Here is a 25,394-nt window from a genome sequence, read left to right as displayed (position 1 = left end):
GTGTCCCTTTTTCTCTGTTCTTAACATCACTCGTGTTTAAGGGAAGACCTGAGATGTTCCTATAGAAGCCATAGAAGGTTGTCTGTGAGAAGGTAAGAAAGTCTGTCTAGTTCAGGAATTCTGTATTAGGAAAACTATTTCTTCCTTCCTCACTTCCTCTCTGCCTTCATTGTTTCCTCTTTAATTTCTTTTTTTTAACTGACATGAGCAATAGTCTCCACAAGGAAAAAAAGTTTTTGTTTGTTTATTTGATGTATCCTTCAACCCTCACTAATACCCACAGTGGTTGTTTTAATTGGAATGGCTAATCATTCCTTGCATGCCAAATTTTAGTCAGATAATGTCCCTAGCCCCAGCAGTAGCTGAAAGATTTCCAGCCTTTTCCCCGACGGCATGCTGTTGTTATTCCAGATTGCCTACTGCTAATCTATTATGGATCATGATAATAGTGATATTCAGTAAATATTTAAGTAAATGTCTTCTGACTGCTAGTCTATAGTTATGACACAATATTATAAAATCAACATTTTTATAGCTATTTTCGTATTATGTGTGTAAAATAAGGATTCCAGGAAACAGTTTCTTTGGCAATTCTGCTCCATTCATTTTATTATTATGTTTACAATGAATTAATTTCTGTTAACACCTCACTAAATGCAACTTAATGATTGACGATGTCTCTAAATTTCATTTAACGAAGAGTAAAAATATATACATAATTTAATGTTATTACAATCCTATGTTTTCCTATAAAATGCAACAAAATGCTACGTTTTACAAATTTTGAATTGAGCTTTCCATATAATCTATGATTTTGATTTTATTTTTGTTGTTTTTGAAGTGCACGAGTAATTATGAAATGACTTACATCTAACACTTAAACATGAGTCGTTCTCATTCTTCAGTACACAATTAGAAAGGGAAATTCCAGTTACCATTAGAGAGAAGAAACTGCAAAACAATTAATATTAAATTATTCTAAAATGTTCACACAGTGGCATCAACATTAAATAGACTATCTCTAATTCAGACCAAAAACTAGTGTGAGGGTTTTTCATGTTTCTGAAGAAAAGCATCTAAGAAAAATATGTTCTTTTCATTCTTTTATTAGTTGAGATTAATATTTACATTCATTAAGTGTGTGTATTAAAAGCAAATTATAGAATGTTATTCCAACTTGCATTTGAGACAGAAATTCTAAAACTATACCCTGCTGTAATCTTTACCAAAATCCGTTCTGCATAAGCCTATTGATAGAATAAAATATTATATTGGCCCTTAAAGATCACATATTTTCATTTGCTTGTTTTCTTAAATAATAAAAACAGCTACAAATTCTTGATAGAGACTAAAAACACTTGCCTAGAAAATTCTTCTAAAATGAATCTCAGGAGAAATTTTAGTTTACGAAATTTTTGACCATAGAATTTCAAATGGTAAAACAAAATAAAAATATTATTAGAGAAAAAGGAATGTAGGAAAATAATTTTTCTTTTTATTTATGAATCTAAATTAAAATTATACCCCCTTCCATCTTATTGAGTGGACCCATCTCTCAGCCTAGGAGATTCTTAAGAAACCTGAAAAATTAATTCAGGCCACAATGAGACAGGTGGTGTTGAACATGCCTCATATCCTTTCTCTTTTGGAGTTTCAACAAAACTGAACAATATTAACATTAAAAGAGAGATCCTAAGACTGACAGAAGAGATTCGTTGTATTAATAAGATGCCAAGTCCAACCCGACTCTTGATGGATAACAGGCCCTAAAGGAAATCAAAGTATTTTACAACAAAGTGTATTTCACTGACGTATTTTGAAATGGCCCTGCAAAGCCATCTTTTGTGGGGAAATTTTATACTCTGTAGAGAATCCCCTTCCCTTTCCAGGTCTTTTCGTGATCCATAAAAGATTTCAATAAGAGTCTGACATCTTCTAAGGTCAGATAAGAGACATTCACCCTCTATTCTATCTGAAGCCTGCTACCTGGAGGCTTCCTTCGCATGATAAGAACCTTGGCTTCCACAACTCTCTTCCAGTCTTACCTTAACTCAAGCTGACTTCAACTCTTCAGACAGAGCTTAACTCCTTCAACCAACTGCCAATCAGAAATCTGAATCCATCTATGACCTGGAAGCCACCGCTTCAAGATGTTCCACCTTTCTGGGCCAAATGAATATATGCTTTACATGTATTATGTTTTGCCTGTAATTTCTGTCTCCATAAAATGTATAAAATCAAACTGTATCCCAGCCATCTTGGGCACATGTTCTTAGAACCTTCCGAGGCTGTATCATCTTGGGCACATGTTCTCAGGACCTCCCGAGGCTGTGTCACAGGCCATGGTCCTTAATCTTGGCAAAATAAACCTCTAACTTGGTAGAGACCTGTCTCAGATATTTGTTGGTTTACTACTGAAATGTTATATAATACATTCTGATATTTAAAATCTGGATTAATGACATCTTTATTTTTGAAACATAAGGAAGAATAAATGAGTAAATAATTCAATTTGATTCAGGTAATTGGGCACCATATATACTTCTTTTCTCTTGATTAGAATGTCATTGGGCTCAATTTCGATCACTCATACAATTTGAAACAGGATTGGCAGTGAAGAAAACACTGAAGAGAGTAACATATGCTCCATCTATATAATGACAGACTCACCTAAGCCATTAAATGGAGGCAAATTTTGGGTTTCAACAGATTTAAGCTCCTTCGCACTTTATCCAGATATAGAACTAGGAAAAAAAAGAAAATTCCAATTAGTCAAAGTCCTTTCAAATTATACTTATTTTCTCTATAACTTTGGCAGGTTTTATAAATTCACATCATGGAAAGTTTAACTAGCATTCTTATATTAGTTTTTAAAACAGTGAACAATATTTATTTTCTAGAATGCAAGTCCCTTTTCGAAGTTAGTTGTATTATCTTTATATAATTCATTGTCTTCAGACAATACATTGCATTTTGACTTGCTTATTTTCACTCTTCTGGAATCCACTTGTAGCTTTTCAGAAACATATCCAAAAGAAGGCACACAACACAGTCATTCCCATTTGCCAAAACACATACTTAATTTTATATGAAAAATCATTGAAAATACTGTATTTTAGACTTAATAAACATGTCTTACTAACATCAAGATATATTATGTCTATGACACTTTTTTTAAAATTTCATTATTTTTATACTTTAAGTTTTAGGGTACATGTGCACAATGTGCACGTTAGTTACATATGTATACATGTGCCATGCTGGTGTGCTGCACCCATTAACTTGTCATTTAGCATTAGGTATATCTGCTAATGCTATCCCTCCTCCCTCCCCCGACCCCACAACAGTTCCCAGAGTGTGATGTTCCCCTTCCTGTGTCCATGTGTTCTCATTGTTCAATTCCCACCTATGAGTGAGAACATGCAGTGTTTGGTTTTTTGTCCTTGTGATAGTTTGCTGAGAATGATGGTTTCCAGTTTCATCCATGTCCCTACAAAGGACATGAACTCATCATTTTTTATGGCTGCATAGTATTCCCTGGTGTATATGTGCCACATTTTCTTAATCCAGTCTATCGTTGTTGGACATTTGGGTTGGTTCCAAGTCTTTGCTATTGTGAATAGTGACACAATAAACATACGTGTGCATGTGTCTTTATAGCAGCATGATTTATAGCCCTTTGAGTATTTCCCAGTAATGGGATGGCTGGGTCAAATGGTATTTCTAGTTCTAGATCCCTGAAGAATCGCCACACTGACTTCCACAATGGTTGAACTAGTTTACAGTCCCACCAACAGTGTAAATGTGTTCCTATTTCTCCACATCCTCTCCAGCACCTGTTGTTTCCTGACTTTTTAATGATCGCCATTCTAACTGGTGTGAGATGGTATCTCATTGTGGTTTTGATTTGCATTTCTCTGATGGCCAGTGATGATGAGCATTTTTTCATGTGTTTTTTGGCTGCATAAATGTCTTCTTTTGAGAAGTGTCTGTTCATATCCTTCGCCCACTTTTTGATGGGGTTTTTGTTTTTTTCTTGTAAATTTGTTTGAGTTCATTGTAGATTCTGGATATTAGCCCTTTGTCAGATGAGTAGGTTGTGAAAATTTTCTCCCATTTTGTAGGTTGCCTGTTCACTCTGATGGTAGTTTCTTTTGCTGTGCAGAAGCTCTTTAGTTTAATTAGATCCCATTTTTCAATTTTGGCTTTTGTTGCCATTGCTTTTGGTGTTTTAGACATGAAGTCCTTGCCCATGCCTATGTCCTGAATGGTATTGCCTAGGTTTTCTTCTAGGGTTTTTATGGTTTGCAGATGACATGATTGTATATCTTGAAAACCCCATTGTCTCAGCCCAAAATCTCCTTAAGCTGAGAAGCAACTTCAGCAAAGTCTCAGGATACAAAATCAATGTACAAAAATCACAAGCATTCTTATACAACAATAACAGACAAACAGAGAGCCAAATCATGAGTGAACTACCATTCACAATTGCTTCAAAAAGAATAAAATACCTAGGAATCCAACTTACAAGGGATGGGAAGGACCTCTTCAAGGAGAACTACAAACCATTGCTCAATGAAATAAAAGAAGATACAAAGAAATGGAAGAACATTCCATGCTCATGGGTAGGAAGAATCAATATCGTGAAAATGGCCATACTGCCCAAGGTAATTTATAGATTCAATGCCATCCCCATCAAGCTACCAGTGACTTTCTTCACAGAATTGGAAAAAACTACTTTAAAGTTCATATGGAACCAAAAAAGAGCCCGCATCACCAAGTCAATCCTAAGCCAAAAGAACAAAGCCAGAGTCATCACGCTACCTGACTTGAAACTATACTACAAGGCTACAGTAACCAAAACAGCATGGTGCTGGTACCAAAACAGAAATATAGATCAATGGAACAGAACAGAGCCCTCAGAAATAATGCCGCATACCTACAACCATCTGATCTTTGACAAACCTAACAAAAACAAGAAATAGGGAAAGGATTCCCTATTTAATAAATGGTGCTGGGAAAACTGTCTAGCCATATGTAGAAAGCTGAAACTGGATCCCTTCCTTACACCTTATACAAAAATTAATTCAAGATGGATTAAAGACTTACATGTTAGGCCTACAACACTTTTTAGGCAAGGTGTGACACCTTGACATAGAAAGAAATTGGATTACACACTTAGAAATTTTGTTTACAAATCTACCTAGCCAAAAACAAGGCAATACTATACCCTTGAAAAAATAAATCTAAATGTATCACAGATCTAAATGTAAGGTGGAAAACTATTAAATTCCTGGAAGAAAACATAGGAGAGGGTCACTTAGATGATTTAAGTTTGGTGATGTCTTTTTAGCAATACCAAAGGCACAATCCATGAAATAATAAATTGATAAGATGAATTTCATTATAATTAAAAATTTCTGCTATGAGAATGACATTGCCAGAGAATAAAAAGACAAGGCACAGACTAGTAGAAAACATTTGGGAAAGATATATTAAAGGACTCTTACCTAAAAATATAAAAAGAACTCTTAAAACTCAACAAAAAGAAGTATCCCATTTGCATACATACTGAAAACATTGATTGAATTCAGTTGAATATTACATATTGGACTCTATGCCAGGTTATTGGGTATAAAAATGAATAGACACTTTGCAACTTCTATTCAGAAAATAAAAATAAGAAAAATAATTACTCAACTAGGTTACTAGGACAAAAAACAGGTGATATATGTAAAATTAGAGAAGTTCAAAAAATTAGTAATGACAATTAGAGCCACATTACAGGTCACACAAAGAGGGAGAATTTCCAGGTAACCCATGAAATGGGAAGTTTTTATGCGAAATGTAAACGGATGGAGAAAATTGTACTTAATAAGAGACAGTGCATATGTGATAAGCCATTTTGATAATGGGATGAAGAATGTGAAAGCCACACAGACAAATATTTCTGGGCAATAAGAAAAATAAAAATATTAAAATTTAATATTTACCAAGATTTTGTGTCAGACACTGGATTATATGCTTCACCACAGTAGTCCCAATTTATTTTCCCAAAACCATTCTGTGACAGTTTTATTTTCTGATAAAAACCAATAAAGGTATAGAATCAAATGATCTAATCTTTTAATTTACATACCACTTTGGCTATACATAAAAACAAAATTCGTAAATAAGAATTTATTTTAATCTTCTCAATATATCATTAAATCATTTTAAAATATAGCTATGAATTTCCATGTCAACACACTTTGTGAAAAATAACTAATTTCCATACTCCCAAACTTAAATGGAAGTCTTCCAATATAAAAACTTATTTCTAGAGAGATCAAGCACTTAAACACGAATTCTGCCATAAAAATCTTCATAGAGTTCCAGTAGTATATGTATTATTTAGATTTGCTGCAATATAGTAAAAAACATTTATGTGCAGAAAATACAAAACAGAGGTGAGGTACCCACTGCTCAACCTAAGTTCTCTCTAATTAAGCACAGGTACACACATAGGTACACTAAGATAATATAATTAGCCTCACTTATGCATGAACTTATTTCAAATTTGCAGAAAGTATATATATCATGGTAAGGAAAAAAACCTTAATTTTCATTTGACGTGAGCACAGAACACCAGCAGAGGTAGAGAAATCAGTTTATAATAAGGAACTAATTTAAATAAACTCAGTACCTTTTTTTTTTTTAGATTTATTACTGATGCTTCAAATTTGAAAGAAGACTCTCATCATCATCAATAGGTAAATTCCTCTGGGTGATACCTCAGGGCAACAAGCATTTTAGAGGAAAGGAAAAGGAGAGGGAAATTCACTTGAGGAAATTTAGATTAAATCCAAGAACATGAAAAAGGATGTAAATAGAAAAATAGAATCTAATATTTCAAATGCAAACTTGTTTTAATTATTTTATCAGCAAGTTGGTAAACTATTTAGAAGGAGATTAAATGTAGTAACATGAACATTCTGTATTTGTAAATGTCATGTACATTTACGATTTTTTTTTTTTTAGACGGAGTTTCACTGTTGTTGCTGGAGTGCAATGGCGCGATCTCGGCTCACGGCAACCTCTGCCTCCCGGGTTCAAGGGATTCTCCTGCCTCAGCCTCCTGAGTAACTAGGATTACAGGCGTGTGCCACCACACCAGACTAATTTTGTATTTTTAGTAGAGAGGAGGTTTCTCCATGTTGGTCAGGCTGGTCTCAAAATCCCGACCTCAGGTGATCCTCCCGCCTCGGGCTCCCAAAGTGCTGGGATTACAGGCATGAGCCCTGCGGCCGGCCGCATTTATGAATTTACATTGCAGTGTAGTATCTATTCATATTGGTTGCCTTTATAAGTATTCTTCTCCAAAAAAAAAATCAAAAGTTGGCAAGATAATCTGGTACAGAATATAAAGGACTTTTCTCCTAAGATCTATGCTATCTAGTTAGTCAAGAACACTGTCTAATGGTGATTACAACAAGTAATTACTATTTCCATGGTGCAGTTATGAAGCCATAGACATACAAAGAAAGTTTGAGGGCACACCTTGCAGGCTAACACATATAAAGTAATACAAACATCATACTACACAATTGCTAAAACATAGCTCTAATGAGGACTTAAAGAAAATCTACATCCTTCCTGAGGGAAAGGTTTTGAATCAACTGTATTCAGCGTTATAAAAAGAGGTGACAATCTCTACCCCTTTAAAGGTAAATTAATAACAATTTTAAATGCAAATGAAATGTTAAGAACCTTGGAAGAAAAGCATTAGCCTAAAGCCCAGTGGACTCATAACCCCAAGTTATAAATAAACTTGTTTATCACAAAGTTTTATTCAGATTTGTCTTTCACAGACTTACACTAGAAACACACAAATACCCATATTCTGTACATGTTAAAATGTGTTCAAAGCACGGTGGCTCATGCCTGTAATCCCAGCACTTTGGGAGGCCGAGGCAGGTGGATCACCTGAGGTCAGGAGTTTGAGACCAGCCTGGTCAACATGGAGAAACCCTGTCTCTTGTAAAAATACAAAAATCAGCCAGGTGTGGTGGTGTGTGCCTGTCCTCCCAGCTACTCGGGAGTCTGAGGCAGGCAAATCGCTTGAACCCGGGAGGTGGAAGTTGCAGTGAGCCGAGACCCCACCATTGTGTTCCAGTCTGGGGAACAAAAGCAAAAAACTCTGTTTCAACAATAACAAAAAAATTATATGTATATATGTGTGTTGGTTTTATCATACTGACCTTCTGAAACATTCTATTTTTAATATAGTATAAGTAATATTTAATAACCAGTATTCCTTATAAATAGAATACTGTTTTCGCCATTTTGATGAATGAATAAAAATGTTATAATCAGTTTCCTGGTTTTTTTGGAGTTTGAGTGGGGCAAAAAAATAACAAAACAACACTTTAAAGTTAAGAGAGTGAAATGGTAATATATATATATGTACACACACACATATGTATATATACACACATATTTGTATATATAAATTTCTTACAGATTAGTTAAGGCATTATAAGTTTTCTTTTTCCCAGGGCATACTATATCCCCTTTGTATTCTGCAAATAATAAGTTCCATACACATAAAATAATGATGTTCCAAAAATATATTTGAAAGATTAAAATATTTTGCAGTTATAAATACTTTCATTATGCCAAATGTCCACTCAAACAAAAATATATGGTAAGAATCTGTAGGGGGTGCCACATGCAGTTGGGCGAGTTGAACACTGTGCAATATGTAAGGAGGTGTTATTCAAACTATAGACACTATAGATTTAATATTTATTACAACATATTTCCAGGAGATAGCAGTAAAATATATTGATGAAGAAAGAGGTATTTGTTATGATAGTCTTAACAGATAAGAGCAAAGAAACTTGAGGAAGGATCAACTTTTTCCCATTCACATAAAATTACTGTAAGAACTAGGGAAGCCTTGAGGATGTACAGCAAGAAAATACAGTGCCTGAGAAGGCTTATCAAGGCTTCAAACTCATCACTAAATATAAAAACTAAATATAGTCTTTTATTGTTCAGACTACAAGTAAATGGCTCAACTATGGTAGGAATGAGACTCAGTTTATCCACTGTAATCACTAATCCCAACACAAACAGGAGTGGACCTCTACAACTATGTCCATCGTAGATAGCCTTGTCTCTACTGACCATAGCTTATTTGATCTCAAGTAGAAACCTGGCCCACAAAGACCAGTTCATAGAATAAGCTGGAACACTCAGTGTCTTTTTTTTTTCTTTCAAATAATTTGAATTTGAGATTACTAAAACAGGGTTAGGGGGCATTAAATCAGGAAAATGATATAAAACCATTTTTCACCACATGCATAGAAAAACAAAGAAAGTTCATCTGCAGAAGAGATAAAGTGCCTAAAGAGGAATACACATTCAGAGGATTCCTGAGTTATACATAATTGGGTGAAGACATTCTATGAGTGTTATCATAGCTATGAACCATTGAATTACTTTTATTTATGACTTTAACATTTCTTCTCAGTTTTTTTTTTTGTGTGTGTGTGTGTGTTATGGTAAGCAAATGCTAGGGGAAGTGAAATTAGTAACTCTACACATTGTTTAAAACACATGCCCTAAATTTTGGCATTATTAGTTACAATAACTCAGTGCATATACAGAATGAAAGTATTTAAGATACAGATAGGCTCACCTAGTGAAGAAGTAGGGTGGACATTGTTATTACAAGACTAAAACTAAATTCTTCAAATTTATCGAATACTTACTCCAGTAACTTTTTAAGATGGTCAGAAAATACAAAAATAAATAACTTATTGTTGACAGAGGAACATTTTGGTCATATTTTATTATAATTTCCACATGGAAATAATAAATTCAAAGCACTTAGCATAGTTTGACTCAGTATGTACTTGTAATATACTAACTCCATCAGTTTCTACCACTGCTCCTACTTTTAGTGCAGAGTAATAATTAGGCTCTGACTTTTTCTTGATTCAATCAGAAAATTTTTAATGAAGAGTTGTAGCCCTAATTACTAGCTACTAAATTTAAAAGTTAGAGTGTGTTATTTTTTATTTTTTGGTGTATGGGGAGAACTATATGGGTTTAGGTTCCAGCAGATTATAATCTATAATATGTCTACATTAAAATATCATAAACCTTGAAAATATCCAAAACTTTCAAAAATTGTGATTAAAAAATAGAGCTAGGAATTCATTCCTTGCTTACTCTAGTAAAGAATAGTTGTATAGAAATGTCAGTGAAGCAAGAAGTTACTTTTATAAAGGAAAATAAAGCATTTATCCACTTAAATAATTTATGTTATGCACCTTCTATTGGGAGCAAAATGACTAATATACAGTGAATACTGTTTCCTACACTCAAACTCTGTGAGAAATGCCACTAAGTGTATTGGTTGCTACAATTTTCTTTGATAAACATTGTGTTTGAGAAAGGCTTGTGAGGATTGAGAATGCACAAGAGAGAACAATTAACTCAACATCAGATAATTTTTGGAAGGATGTATTGAAAAATCAATTCTTTATTCATAAATTCTTAAGAGATAAGCAGTATGAGGAAGTGTGGAAATATATATAATAATTATAACATCAAATAGTAAAATAAGATAATATATTTTTTAAAAATGCAGTAGTAGTAGTAGTAGTAGTAGTAGTAGTAGTAGTAGTAGTAGTAAAGCCAGGTTTTCTAACATGAAGGACCCAGGGTCTAGCCAAGGAATTGGGAATAGGGCTGCAGCCAACAGAGTTAATCTCTCCGTGGAAGCTGGGAGTCAGAAAAGGCAATCTGAATGCAAGGACAAATGAGGAAATAGTAGAGAATATCAGACACAGACTATAGAATGTCTCAGAAGTACAAACTAGAATGACAGGTCAAGATGGTTAGTCTGGAGCCAAGAACTAGGAAAAACCTAAAGGTATTATTTACCAAAATATGATAGGTACTTCTCATACTTCGATAAATGATTTAAGATAAATGTGTTGACATTTAAGAAGTACTATATATGCAATTCATACTGCATATTTTAAAATGTAAAATTACCAGTGACTTCATGAATATTACCAATGAGAAAAACAGTAAGGCTGGTAGGGTGGCAGATCTTATAAATTATAGGCATGCATTCCCATAAGTCTTTCATTGAACCAACCACTATAACTACTTGGTATAAATTATTTAAATTATTAATGAGAATTATCATGTACTGGACTTCATTATGAATTTTTACATTGTTTTAAATTAAAGGTTAAAATGTTACCTCTAATTACTAATAATTGTTTAGTGTATGAAATTTGTATAAATATAGAAAGTATAGATTGGTATTTAGTTATGTTCCCTTCCTCTCTCCTCTTTCATTTTGGAATGCACACTATATTAGTGATTAATTTTTTTAACAGCTAAATATTGAAATGATGAATATTATTGGTGACTGTGAACAAAACTGCCAAATATTTGTGTCTGTTGAGTTTATTAATAAATCTATAGCACCTAGAACTGAGACACTCAATAAATATTTTCTGAATGAATAAATATAATGAGATAGGTTTATAAAACCCAGATCAAAACACAATGACAATAGAACCTATTTTTTGCGTTTTAAAATTTTCAGCTTTAAATGAAAGAAAATAACACAAATTTGATAAAAAATTAACATTTAAAATTTAGATTTTAGCAGCTTGGTAATGAAAGTTAACTTTTTTTTTTAATTTAAATCTGGTCTTATCTTCAGGATCAGAGCTATCCAGCCTGAAAAATCTCTTGAAGGTACAACAAGTAACTGAATTAAATTTAATGTATTGTTAAAGCCAAGTCTAAAATTGCAATAGTCTTGATAAACAAGATGTAGCACAACAGGGGGAAACATTGCAAGCGATATGGTCTGGCTCTGTGTCGGCACCCAAATCTCATGTTGAATTGTAAGCCCCAATGTTGGAGGAGGGATTTGGTGGAAAGTGATTGGATCACGTGGGCGGATTTCCCCCATGTTGTTCTCGTGATAATAAGTTCTCTCAAGGTCTGGTTGTTTAAAAGTGTGTAGCACTTCCCCCTTTGCTCTCTCTATCCCCCTGCTCCACCATGGTAAAATGTGCTTTCTTCCCCTTCACTTTCTGCCTTGTTTGTAAGTTTCCTGAGGCTTACCAGCCATGCTTCCTGTACAGATCATGGAACTGTGAGTCAATTAAACCTCTTTTTTTCATAAATTATCCAGTCTCAGGTTGTTCTTTATAGCCATGTAAGAATTGACTAATACAGTAAGTATTAAGTAGTTATTTTATAACATTTTATTGCAAATATCACAGCAATTATCACAGTTGAGATAATTCTCAGGGTCCTGATTAAACCTGCTTTAAAATGATCTGGAGCCAGAAAAACAGCATCATTGCTGAGGTACAGTAGTTCTTCATTTTGGAATTAGAGATGCATTTAGAAATGTAAATTATCTATAATAATTCAAATCAAAATAGTGTACTACAAACAAAATCTGGTCATGTCAGTTCACCTAAACTTTTCCATTTTGTCAGATGAAATATAAATAACAAAGTCCATTTAGCTCTGCCAAACTAGAAGGACCCATATGAATGGAGAATATCTTCTAAAATATATCAGTGCTTTCATAGCAAATATCACCATGGCATAGAAATAACATATTGAGATAAGCTGAACCAATAAGAGGTGTTTCACATAGATAAACTGCTGCTCTTGCTACAAAATCTAGCCATGAATATGACACTTTGACCCTGGAGATACAGAAATGTTAAGATAACTACTTAAAGCTGCTAAACATCTTAATTGCATTAAGGAGCGATTCCGCTGAATTTTAAAATTGTTTGACAAGATTTTTAAAGAAATAAACCAGTGACTATTAATGATTATTGTTTTATACTGAAGTTTATAGGCTATTATGTAAGAAAAGTTCTGGATATTCTAAATTTCAAAGAACAAGTCTTTCTTGATGAAATTGTTGATCTTCAAGGAACTTTGAATGATTGGCAATGGAATTGCAGATCTCTCTCATGTGTTAAGTCTTTCTTGACAGTGATCACATCTCAGAAGGGATCCTCCTTCTGGCCAGTATCGCAACTAAACACTGGAATCTTGTCTGTGATGTGGAACATCCTTCTATTAAACTGAACAAAATCTAGTAAAATAGCCTTGTGTTCTGAAGTTTTAAGTAGTTCTGTTCATTTCCCTACGAAACGTTTATTTTATACTGTTGTAAGTTGAAATAATTTTACTTCATTACTTTTAATATAATAATTTGTTTAAGTATATATTAAAACCTATTAACTGGAACTAAGTTTGGCTGAAAGTAAAGAAGCACTCAAAAGAACTGTGTGTTGAGAAAAGCAAAACTTTCTCTCTCTCTCATGTATGAGTCTAGAGGTGGGAGGTCTAGGTCTGTAAGGGAGTTCTGCTAGTGGTCTTGATGATTTCCTGAATATGAGGAGATTTTAAAATTGTAAGAACTGGAAAGACTGTAAGATTTAGCTTGGGCAAATGAGTGGCATGAGTACCATTAAGTGAATACTATTAAATGAAATAATTATACTTAATATTATACAAATTTTATTATGAATATTAATATAAAAGGCAAAAAAGTAGGATACAATTTGGATATGATGTGGTGAAGTTATAGATGTGCAGAATTTTAAAATGTGTATTTGGATCTTGGAAGACTGTTCTTGTATTATTAAGTTAAAAAATAGGAGACCTCAGTTAATGTCTGAGGCTGTCTCTGTACTTTGAGTTGCTATATAACGAACTGCAACCTAAATTAGTACATAAACCAAAATCTAACTTAGGAGAATATTATTTCATAACAAATAGCCAGGTTTCTACCAATTACATACAACTGAGCTTCAGCCAATCACAGGCAAACAACTGATCAGACTTGCCCCCGCAAAAGAAATGCCTCTTCGCACCATCAAATAAGTCAGACACCTACCTGTAGCCAATCAGAGGATTTTCTAATTTGCTTCTGTGTTTGGCCTCTAAAAACCCACTGCTCACACTGTTCATCAGAACTCTCTGCATCTGTTCTGTTTTAGAGTGCGGCCTAATTTATCAATTGTTCTTGCTCAGATAAATATCATTAATTTAATTTGTGTAAAAGTTTTCTTATAACAGCCTGAAATGCCATATTTGAAAATCATCCATTTACCACTGGTAGTTTTGTTTTGTTTTTTAGATAATTGATTCAATTTTATGTCTTGTACTATATATCTGGGTAGTCACTATAAATTCATGATCAAAAAATGAGTGACAGAAGAATCTTAATAGTGGTACCCATGAGTGTCACCAAGATAATTCTGCCTTGGATTTCCTATCATGAAATTTGTACATAGTAGTGCAGATAAGAAATGCTGTTATTAAGGGAAAGGGATGTAAGAAAAAAAGTTCAATATGGACCCATGTAAATTATAGATGTTGTCAGAACTTCCCAGTAGGAAGCAGAATCATGAGTCCATACTCAAGGAAGAAGGTGATATGAGAAATAGAAATCTGGACATTATCACAATTACGATGGCCAAGTATACCATAGGAATAGACAGTTTATCAAAAAAGGGAGTGTAGAGTGAGAAGATAAAATTAAAGAGAGAGAGAGAGCCATTAAGTAAAAGACACAATAATTAATGAGAACAGTAACCATGTGGTCAATGAAATAGGATAAGGAGTTTGGTGTCATGGAAACTGAATTAATAGCTTATAAAAGAAGTGGAGAAATAGTATTGACAAACCTGAACTAAAGATCTGACGTGTCACATAGGGGCCCAAAAAAGGAGGGGCAAGTTCTTCCCTTAGGGACCTTGTGACTGCAGTGAAGTAATGACTTATAATGGGTTTCTGGAATACTCAAAATGATAATAAAGAAAAAGTCAGGCAAAGAAAAGGAAATTGAGGAAAAGTGGATCGGGTGGACTTGCAGCCTCTGTTCAGAACTGAAGTTTATGATTTTTGGGCTAGGTAGTCTCGTCCTTGCAGTCTTTGATTTCTGCTCAGCCACATAAGAATAGGAATGGGCACTGGGCCTGAAACACTTCTATCCCAAGAGAACAAGAGTCCACACAGCCTGTGCTGGGCTTATCACCTCGTGTGGGGATATCTTTTCCCGTTTCAGACTCAAGGTGTGCTCCTCCTTTATCCAGGCCAAGCATGTGTGTCAGTGGCCCTCAGATATGCCCTCAGATTTTGGTACTTCAGACTTCATAGGGGACAGATTGCAGTCCTTCTATTCTGGTACATGTAAGCCAGTTGCCCTGTGTTGATTTCCAAGGGCAGCCACTAGCCATGGTGGACTGAGGCACGCCACTGTAGCTAATCTAGCTTTGTCTCTTTTCTATGCAGGAAACACATTGTTGAATCCAGTGCTTGCCTCTATCATGTTTTCCATGGCAATTGCCATAGGAAGTTGCACTGAGTAGACATGTTTAGATTTCTCTTCCTGTCGGCTGGCTTTGGGATGAGCTTTGCTATCCTCCATGTAGTTGGAGTCCTTCCCTGGCATGGTAACCAGTGCATGGAGTTCTGCTCAACAAGTATCCTTTCTATGAAGGCAAGCTGCTGGCCACCATGAGACATGCGCCCAATTCTGTACCTGCCTGTGCAGCATTTAGGGCTATGAAGATTATGTCTCCTATAATGCTGAGGCATCAATGTTCCATTCTTTGATGAGCTTGCCATCACCACTAAACACAAATTAAAATATAAAATGCTTCACTCAGTTTTCTGTGCATAGGAGAGAGATTGCAATTGCTCTTCTCTGAATCTTTATTGTTTGAATCCTAAGTATGTCTTCTACGTTTTGTAACTTACACTTAGTTTGACAATATGGATGGCCTACAGGTACCTGTTATTTACCTGTTGGTCCATTCAAATATGTAAGCTCTTGTTAGTAAGTGATATCCTCAAATGACAAAAATCCTGTTATTTAGCTGATTTTTTATCCTTTTCATTATCAGACAAAAAAGTAAAAAATAAAAATAAAACACAACAACCCGATATTTTTCTAGAAATACTGAGAATGGCAAAGGAATTTACTAGGCCAATGAATAAAATGTGATTCCAGCTTGTTAATTTCTGGAAGGATATGACTGACTTTCTATATTGTTCTCATCTTAGAGGACTGCCGTAACACAGTACCAGAAAGTGGGTGGCTTAAAACAACATAAATCTGTTGTCTCATAGTTGTAGTTGTGGAGGCTACAAGTCCAGAATGAATATGTGAGCAGGACCATATATTTTCTAATCCTGTAGGGGAGCATCTCCCTGACTCTCCCAATGGCTGGGACCCCCAAGCATTCCTTGGCTGTAGTAGCACAACTCCAGTCTCTGCCTTTCTATGTCTGTATTTTTTCAAGCCTTTTTTCTGTGTTTCTGTTTTCTCGTCTTATAAGAATAGCAGTCATATGGAATTGGAACCTACCACAAATTATTAGGACCTCATCTTAACTAACTATATCAGCAAAGACCTAATTTCCAAATATTGTTACATTCACAGGTACATGGCATTAGGAATTAAACGTATCGTTGTGGGGAAACACAGTTAACCATTAGAAACTTTTCGTTACTAAAAATCCAATACTTAAATATTACAGTACATATTCCTTTATGCTATTTTTTTCACTGTTTCGCTGTTTAAGTGGCATGGTCATAGCTCACTGCAGCTTCGAACTCCTAGGTTCAAGCAGTCTTCCCACTTCAGCTTCCCAAGTAGCTAGGACTATAGGCGCACACCATCACATCTGGGTATTTTTAAAATTTTATTATTTTTACTTTTTGTAGACACAGGGTCTCACTATGTTACCAAGGCTGCTCTCGAAATCCTGGCTTCAGGCAATCCTTCTGCCTCAGCCCCACAAAGTGCTAGGATTACAGGCGTGAGCCTCCATGCCCAGCCACCTTCATCCTATTTCTGATACACCCATAAACTGCCTCTCCTAGCTCTATCAAAGTGAGGCATAACTAGATGATTGATTACTGATCAATGCAATGATAGTTAAAGGGTTGAATATTAGTCCCAACCCTGGCTGTAGAGATTTTAGAGGCTACAGCTTGAAATAGTGGCTTCCATGACAATGCAATCCACTTAGGTGACAGAGTCACATTTAGGAAAGATCTTCCAGACACCTCTACATTGGACTTTGCACATGCAAAAAAAAAAATAGACTTTAGTTGTTAAGCTAATAATACAGCCCCTTGACTAATATGCACATTTATATGAAGAGGTTGCACTGTCAAATGTTCATTATTGAATTATTTAACATGTTAACTAAAATGAAGGCCAGTAAATGTGTAGAATTCTCTCAATCACACAATTTAGGGTTCATGTTATATTCATAGAGCTAATCTCTCAATATGTAGTCTATCTCAATGAGCAATATGCATATATTTTTAATTTTCAACTTTTATTTTAGATTCGGGGGTACATGTGCAAGTTTGTTACCTGGGTATATTGTGTATGCTAAGGTTTAGGATAAGAATGATTCTGTAACCCAGGAGGGGAGCGTAGTACCCAAGAGTTAGTTTTTCAGCCCTTTTAATCCATCTTTATTTCTATGAGTAATGTTTAGCTCTCACTTATAAGCAGTATTTGGTTTTCTGTTCCTGCATTATTTCACTTAGGAAAATGGCCTCCAGCTGCATCTATGTTGCTGCCAAAAAAAAAAAATCATAATTTTGTTTTTTATGGCTATGTAGTATTCCATGGTGTATATATGCCACATTTTCTTTATTTAGTCCCCCATTGAAGGACACTTAGGTTGATTCTATGTCTTTGCTATTGTGAATAGTCCAGTAAGCAATATATTTTCAAAGAGTAAAATAAACTTGTGATAAGTAAATAATGTCCCTAAGTATTTTCAATGCATTATAAAAGTGAACTAAAAATTTTAACATGAATGCTATTTAAATATCTGGAAAGTAAAAGTTTTACCAGATTTTTTTTCTGGCAATGATCAATTGTGATTCTCCTTGTTATCTATTTGGAACACATATAGGTATGTGCCATGCAAATGTGTTTAGACTAGTGTATCTGTATTCATATCTTTATTCATTTATACATTCACACAATGGCTTAACAGATATTTTGGCACCTATTTTGTTTAATATTTTGTTAGGAGTTAGGTGTCGCATAGTGAAATAAATAGGCAGACTCAGCTTGCATTGAGTTTACCGAACATGGCAGTGAGAGGAAATTAAATAAAAACAAGGATGCAGTTGTACACACTTACCAAAGTGTTATAAAGGAAAGACAGAGGGAGGTATGAAAGTATACAGCAAGGGAAAATTATCTAGTCTGGGTTGGCCAGAGAATGTCTCCATGAGAAAAGGATATCTGAGCTGAGCTCTAAACACTGAGGAGAATGAACTGAACTGAGGGAAGTGGTAAAAAGTATTTAATGTGGAGGAAAGAAGCTGTCCAAAGGCATTGGGGGGGAAAGTAATATTTAATTACAGAAATATAGACAGCATGTAAAATATATGTAAAATGAGACTGGAGAAAAGGTAAGGGACAGAAGTGACCGGAAGCTGCTGGCCCTGTTAGAGACCTGTTCTATAAACTGAGACAGATACGTGTCACGGTCATATCTGCAATTTAAAAATGAATTTCTGCTTACAGCTTGGAGAGGAAAAAACTGATTTATGGAAAAATTTAGGGGACATCTGTAGTATTTTAGGTAAGAGATGTTCATAGCATAGACTAGGAGTGTTGGAAATGAAGAGAAGTAAATTAATTGTACAAATATTTAGGATGTATACATGTACACATTGTGACAGATATACTTCTTACTCTCTATATTGACTTTCCTTAGGACACCATTCCTGCTTATGGTATGTGTGTGCCCTTGGATATTCTTACACATGTATTGGGAAGAGCAGGGAAGAATGTAGATAAGAGATAAGACAAAATTGGTCAAAGAATAATCACCTATTGAGAATTTCACTTCCTAACTCTCTTTAAGATATTCAGTCAATTCAGTGTTCTTACTCCCAATAAGTGCAATTTCCCTTCTATTAAAATACGTTATCTTCCTTTATTTTTTCCATAGTTAACATGAGAGGTTTATCTATACTATCTCTGGTTTGGGATGGACCTTCTTTTATGATTTGCTGCCTTCTCTATACCTTCAACAAGTTGTTCTTCATTCTCCCTGGTCACTGGGGTCCCAGTTCTGCAGGTACTCCGAGGTGAAGTCTGTTTTATTATTAGAAACACAGAACACTTGTTGTAAATAGTCTTGGATTATGCCAGATATATTTAAATGTTTTTCTTCCCTCTCTCTCTGAAGTTTGAATCTGAAATGGAAACCAGCATGCTTACTTGTGCATTCCTAGACATTTTTGTTGCTCTGCATTACTTACCCATCTCTCCCACAACTCACACCCACCATTGGTATCTCAAAAGTTGTTTCTTTTTGTTTTAAAATACTTCTCCTACATCACATTATGCATATCTATATCACGCATTCTTCCTGCAATAGGCTTATCACAATAAAGTTTACATTTCAGTCTCTCCAAATGTATTTTATATTCTTCAAGCCTTCTTAGTTTGTTAATATGAACTTTTGTTATTAGTAAGCCTGTGCTCATTTCTACAAAACCTGAATTTAAAGATAAACATTTTTCCATATATACACATTAATCCCTAATTTTAAAGTCATGGTTGAGTAAAGACCTATTTGTTTTTAACTGCATCTGACCTACACAGGATTTAATGATTCAAAGCTGGAAAAGGTAGGAGAAATTAAATTTACATGTAATAAAAAAATGAAATGTGTTTAGTGTATCGCAACATATGTGGTGTAATTATGTCTTTCCTCTTACTAAGAATGGCATTTTCTTTCATCACAAGATGGCATCTGGATACTTAGTGAAGCTTAGATATCAAGTAGATTGGAGAGAAAGTCCATGGTCCATGCACTTAACTTATTTGCTGTCTTGTTGAAAAGTTCCCTTTCAATATCCTCTTGATTGCTAGGCTGGAATTAACTAACATGTAGTTGATCCACCATATTTTTTTTTAATATCAAGGAGGCACTAATGGCACACACCTGGCCATTATCACCAGTACAACCTTTTGATGTTTTTACCTTGTTCCTGCTTGACTCTGAGCCATTCTCTTCTCAACACTTCAACTTACTATACATACATCTTTCTAGGATTTTTGTCATTGATGGGGTGGTTGCCATAGCTTTTGCAATTAAAGCAGAGAGAGAGTTCAGGTTAAAACATAAGGAGACACTTAGAATAATATTTTGCTAGTCTGTACAGATGGTTGAAGTAATTCTACTTATAAGAACATTTCTAAATGAACTTTAAACATCAAACACTTTTAGAACATAGTAACATATAAAAATACATATAATTATAGGTTCACGTAAAGGACTTTTTAAAAGTTAGGTACAATTAACTAAATATATTGCATTCCATGACCTTGTATTAAACACAAGATAGGGAGGACTCGTCTTGAGTATATCTGCATAGAGGGAGTTGTATTAGAAAGAAAGCCTGAGTGTATCCAAGGACCAAGAAAGAAATACCAGCAAGCTTCTTCGATTAGTGAAAACATACACACACACACACACACACAGAAAAATACAAGCACTAATATTATTTTTAATCTGACAGTTCATAATCCAAGTATGATTATATTTAAGAAATCTGTTAACAACATACCAATCCTTCAAATAAACTATTATGTTGAAAAACACAGTAACTATAACATATAGCTATATTATTGTTGTATACAATTTATCTGTTCTTCTAAACATAATGAACTGAACAGCTCTAAGAATTGATTTTTGTGGGCCCGGCATGGTGGCTCACGCCTGTACTCCCAGCACTTTGGGAGGCGGAGGCAGGTGGATCGTCTGAGGTCAGGAGTTTGTGACCAGCCTGACCAACATGGTGAAACCCTGTCTCTACTAAATACAAAAAATTAGCTGGGCATGGTGGTGCATGCCTGTAATCCCAGCTACTTGGGAGGCTGAGGCAGGAGAATCGCTTGAACTTGGGAGGTGGAGGTTGCAGTGAGCCGGGATTGTGCCACTGCACTCCAGTGTGGGCAACAAGAGCAAAAGAAAAACTCTGTCTCAAAAAAAAAAAAGGTGGGGGGATTTTTGTTGTTGTTGTTGTTGGCCAAATCTAGCATTTTAGAGCCATATTTCATACACATAAGATACCTTAAAGAGATATACGAACATTGAGGGCTTCAGGACACTGCGGGGAAGAATCTCAATATTTTAGTATACGAAAAAAATAAACACAAGAGTAAATTTTGCATTATGGGAAACAGTATACCAGTTGGTAAAACTAGTTACACTGCATATGTGTTAGCATTTTTAAACATGGATTTATGTCTGAATCAATAATTCTGAGCCTTTGAAATGCACTACTGAGATTGTAATTTTTTTTTTTAATTTTTAAGCTCAAGTCAATAGAAACTCATCTTAATGCTACCTCTAAAGTAAGGTGTATCTACTCTTCAAGACCATCTGCCCTCCCCTTCTTAGTACAACTACGGGTTCAGCCTTTTGATTCCTTCAACAGAGTTAAGTGAAGAAAGAAAATGAATTACATTGTAAAAGACAGTTATGGGGCACTAATGTTCAGAAAGAACAGTGGGTATGAACATCATGTAGATATCCAACTGTTAAAAAGAATCTTGGTAAAGTGGACCCCAGCTGTGTTACTCCAGATGCCCATTTTCACTTAATGACCATTAGACAGGCAATGAAGCCATTAGTGGATGTCTGTAATGTAAGAAACAACTGTCAGGTAAATCAAGTTTTAAATGCCTAAGCTTGTAAGGTGAAATAAACAAAAGTATGACAAAAGGTTATTTTGCAATTAGTGTAAACCTTCTATAAACTGTTTTCATACTAACCTATCCCTAGTAAAATTCATATTTAATTATATGAATTATATATAATTTAATAAAATAGTAAAATAAATATGTAACAACATTGTTCATTATATAACAACATAAAATGAAAGTACCTTAAAGCAGGAAGGAGTGTTAGTGAAAACTCGCTCACTCATTTATCACACATTCTCTTAAATCATGAATTCTATCTACAATTAAGTAAACAGGTGAATAAATTGTCATCTGTTTAGCCTCTGCTTGAATAAGTTAGCCTCTGCTTGGATAATTCTGAAAACTGAAACGCACTGCTTAATTTTTATTAGACAGTATTGCTTTTTAATAACTTATGATTAATGATTTGATGTTTGTACTCTAACTACACCCACAAAATTTTCACTATGCTCTATGAGGCAAAGAAAAAAAAATGTTTGTTTTCATATGTCAGGCCTCCAGATATCTGGTGAAAGTATGTGTTGTGGGCAGGTAGCGTCACGGCTTTTTTCTTCAATCTGGTTTCTAAAGTCAATATTCTCAATGCCTTTGAAATTCTATTTTTATGAAATACATGATTATAGAAATCATGGTCACATATCTTAACATTTACATATATACCTCTCTATGTTTATTTTTAGAACACTAAGTTAATTTATTTCAATTAATTATGTGCATAATTCTTAATATTCTTTTGATGATATCTAATTCCCAAGGATAACAACATTTTATTATGCTTAGAAATCTTCATATTAAAAGTTTAGTTTTAACCTCATTATTGAAGAACAGCTAGCAATACTCTTACTAAAATCACAAAGTTAATAGGATCTAGATCTCCTACCTTGAGCAATTTCCATCTTATTAGGTCATAGCTATTTTAAGGATTTTAAGGATTGATGCATATCCAAATAATAGAAAGAATTAAGTGACATAAAAATGAGATAAATTATTGAGCTATTATCCAATTTGAATTTATTTACAGTTTTTGATTTTAAACTTTCTATTTCTGTCTCTGTCTCTCTGAGATGGAAATAGATAAAGACATAGAGAAAGAGACAGAGAGATAGAGTGACAGAGTTTAAGATTCATAATCCAAAACTGTATATAAATCCAAAACATATTATAGTTTATATATGTATCTATAGATAGATATATAGTGTATATATAGATAGATAGGTACATATAGATATACAGATACGGAGTTTACAGATATAGAGTTATCTATAGAAAACTCTATAAATGTGTAAACTCTGTATCTGTTGATATATAGATACAGATATACAGATATAAAGTTATCTTTATCTATTTGTAGATATAGATCTAGATATGTATAGAAATCTGTAGATCTAGATTTCCATTTATGTCTATTTATAGATGTCTATTTATAGATGTGTAAATTGTACATATCTATCTAAACTATAATACATCTATCTACTGAGACATAGCTATCTGCCTATAGATATATCTATCTACCTGCCCATGTAAGATTTCATATATATATAATAGATATGTCTAGATAGATAGAAATAGTTTACATCGATCTATTTATATATATAATATATATACAGATAGATAGGTATAGAGAGATATATGGTTTACTCATATGTCTATATCTATTCATCTACCTGTATGGAGAAAGAGAGAGCACAACTTAGCCTAATTTATGGTTAGAAATAAATAGGCCATGTATTGAATCTATCAGTCAGATTAAGCACCTTACCCACCTCATATCCTACCATGAATTCCTTGGTATTAGAGGAAATATATATGTTTAGCTTTTTTTGTACCATGAGAAAGTGAGGGAACGTTAGCTGTCCATATATCTATTTATGAAACTTGTATCTTTGTATTTATGTATACATATCTATTACTTTGCTTGCAGTGTATCATGGACAGGAAATAAGCTTTTGGAAATATTGAAAAAGTAGAAAGATGATGAGCTTACAATGGCCAGAGAAAGTCAGATGTTAACACTTGTACAAATATATAATTGCGGAATTGGGGACACTCCTAAGCATGCTACAAACACAGATTCTAAAGATAAAATAAAACCAGGGAGGTCCTTCTTGTAATAGTCAGGATGGCAATTGCGAGCCTGCATTAGTAGCACCAGATGATTTGGCCCCTTCTCCTTTGCATCACACCACTTGTCTTTAGCTAAAGTAAACAGGCATATTTGTACCCCTGTCCCTCTGCCCTCCTCCCACAACCCCCGGTGGTGGGGTTTGGGAGTAAGAGAAGCAGAGCAGGTATTCTCGGTTATATGTAAAGTCTAGGAGGAATGTGGAGACCTGACATTCAGAAGCCAGCACAGACCAGCTGACTATGCATCAGTGAAACATCCCTGGCATCAATATCTGCAACTGATTGATAGAGATGCAAGCAGAAATTCTCACAGCAAAGATGAGCAGGCAACCAAACATCATCAAACATTTCAGAAAACTCAACACTGCCTAAAAGATAACAAAAGCTCACCCAAGGAAAAACAAGTATTCCAGTTCATGTGTAAAATAGTGGTTTTAGGAATTTAAAATATGGGCATCAACAAAAACTCAATAGGTAAATATCCTATTTGAGTGTCAATTCGAACAAACAAACCTGGAGAAATATCAGATAGGGAAATTTGAGTACCCATTGAATACTTGATGATGTTATGAAATTATTGTAATTTTTGTCTGATTATGGTATGGTGTTTACCTCGTAAGGAAAAGATCTCTTATTCTTTGGATGCACATTAATATGTTTGTATCTAAAATGACGTATATTCTGGGATTTTCTTCAAAATATATTGACAAGTAGTTGGGTGATGTGGATAGAAGTAGAAATTTAAGAAGATTGTCCATAAAAAGAAAATAAAGTTTGGATGAAGGGTACATAAGACCTCATAATACCATTGTCTGTATTTTGCATATAGTTTTTATTGAGAAATAGCAGAGGATACAAAGATAATGAGTTACAGAAAAGATTTTTAAAAATTAGGGTAATTGACAGGTATACCCTAAAAAATCAGTGGTGAATGAAGCCTCCATAATTTACAACTTAGTGTAATTGATATTCGAAGAGGAGGGAGTAAAATATATGCGGTTTTTAAAAAGAGCTGAAACCAAACACAACCACTAAGAACTTCAGCACAGCCCATTGAGTTAAATTAGAATGAATGCAAGCCAAAAAAAAAAAAAAAAAACCCTCAAACTACACACATTGTAGAATAACATTAAATGAAAGAGAATAAAGAAGAAAGTAAAAATCCTTTAAAGGTAATTAAATAGAAGATTGGCTATGCAAGCAAGTATATATCTGTATTTTAAAGCTGGACAATTAGTGTACAAAGGAGATGACAACGATATATCTTCAGTAATTAGCGGTTGAAAAAAATACTGAATTGATTGGCGAGGCTTGGGGAAAACCAGATTTCCAGGGAAAAAAAACAAAAACAACAACCAAACAAACAAAAAACAAGGGGATTGAGTGCTACTGAGATCTTCTATCACTAGAGTTCACAGTTAACTGAGTCATTCATTTAATTACT

At 34.3% G+C, this 25,394-nt stretch overlaps 1 long non-coding RNA gene across 1 annotated transcript in view; it reads right to left on the bottom strand.

Annotated features, from left to right (window-relative positions):
• The window catches only part of LOC134808139 (uncharacterized), a 57,363-nt gene that overhangs the window by 15,196 nt on the left and 16,773 nt on the right, over positions 1-25,394 (bottom strand). Inside the window, exons 3-4 of the long non-coding RNA XR_010150511.1 lie at positions 20,100-20,200; positions 2,671-2,744 (exon numbers count right to left, since the gene is read on the bottom strand). This is a non-coding gene — a long non-coding RNA (uncharacterized LOC134808139). The remainder of the gene's footprint in view (positions 1-2,670; positions 2,745-20,099; positions 20,201-25,394) is intronic.

The sequence above is a fragment of the Pan troglodytes genome, chromosome 14, assembly GCF_028858775.2.
Source record: "Pan troglodytes isolate AG18354 chromosome 14, NHGRI_mPanTro3-v2.0_pri, whole genome shotgun sequence".
NCBI lineage: Eukaryota > Metazoa > Chordata > Mammalia > Primates > Hominidae > Pan > Pan troglodytes.
The sequence above is the reverse complement of the archived record's forward strand: the minus strand, read 5'-3'. Positions and strand labels throughout refer to the sequence as shown.